Here is a 1,379-nt window from a genome sequence, read left to right on the forward strand (position 1 = left end):
TAAGCAATTTAAAAATGTTATTGCCACTGGGGCCTGCCGGTGATAAACTGCTTGCTGTACACTGTACTGCGTGATTGGAGTGGGTTTACTAACACGTTAGTTCTAGTGCCTATGTTGTCTATGATGTTAGCTAATATGGTGACAACGATGTGTAGTGGTTAGCGGTTATGGTGTGAAGGTTTGGCTTGGAACGTTTTTTTTTGCCTGGTCACAGAAGCTGTTTTGTTGTGCACTGAAGTCCACAAGCTAAGGGAAAGGTGAGAGGAGGCGAGCACATAGATGCAAGAAGGAATTATACAATGAGCAAAGTGACGATGCCATTTGTATGTGGCTGCTATGGAAGTGAACTGTGTGTGCGGGTGATCAGGGGTGGATTCATTCTGCCGATTCTGTTGAAAAATGTGTCTTAAATGTGAGTGAACGAAACGGGGAGAAACCTACCTGAATTTGTCTAATAGAAACTCTTGTTTGCAACTGTTGGACTAATGATTAAACCCTAGATCAGCTAGATGCAGCCACGAGGGTGAAGGCCGGAATTGAATGTGTTACTGTCTGTCACCTTGATTACTCCAATTTGTCTCTTGACCTGTGTATTATGTTATTTGTAGGCTAGGTTGTAGCAATTCATGATGGGAAAGAGAACATTTTTGTTTCATGTAGTAGCTTAAACCTATCAATGTTACATTGAGCTGGGTGAATGGAATATGAATGACATCCAATATGCTGTAATAGAAATAAAGCCATAATCATTAAAAAAATGGTCCTCCCTAATCTTAAACAGCACAACAGCCATTTTTACATTTAACCCCAATCAATTTACAGCAGTGAGTGCATCCATTTTCATACTGGTCCCCATGGGAATCGAACCCACAACCCTGGCGTTCAAAGCGCCATGCTCTACCAACTGAGCCACCCTTAAGCACTTCATAGAACGTATATTCACACTAGGTCATCCCAGGTCTCTGCAAGTGTAACCTAACTTAGCAGGCATAAAATAAATGCCTGAAACTAGATCCCTTACATACTGGTCTTGAGTATGTAGGGTTTGTGCATGAGTGCGTGCGTGCATGCATGTGTGTATACGTGTCATGCTCAAGGCGCGGTATGTTAATCCACCTGCAGTGCATGTTAACAAGTCTCAACATGGGTTACCTGACATCTCAGTTACACAATCCCAATACACTCCTGGCAGGGGAGGTTCTCTTCTGCACTGTTCATCCAATCCAATAAATGTGGAGGAAATGTTAAGATGCAGTGTCGCATTATTAACATCCATCACAGGCTCCCCTGAAAACTGGAACATCCGGATGCTGGGGACTCAGCAGAGGCTACTGCAAGTGTAATGGGATTTAATGGGCAGACATTTTGTTTCATCAACT

General features: G+C 42.9%; 1 non-coding gene across 1 annotated transcript; it reads right to left on the minus strand.

Moving 5' to 3' along the window:
• Positions 1-846: 846 nt before the first annotated feature.
• trnaq-uug lies at positions 847-915 on the minus strand. Its single transcript has one exon. It is a non-coding gene; the product is annotated as a tRNA-Gln (tRNA).
• Positions 916-1,379: the final 464 nt, after the last annotated feature.

Source organism: Salvelinus namaycush, chromosome 32 (genome assembly GCF_016432855.1).
Source record: "Salvelinus namaycush isolate Seneca chromosome 32, SaNama_1.0, whole genome shotgun sequence".
NCBI classification, from domain to species: Eukaryota; Metazoa; Chordata; class Actinopteri; order Salmoniformes; family Salmonidae; genus Salvelinus; species Salvelinus namaycush.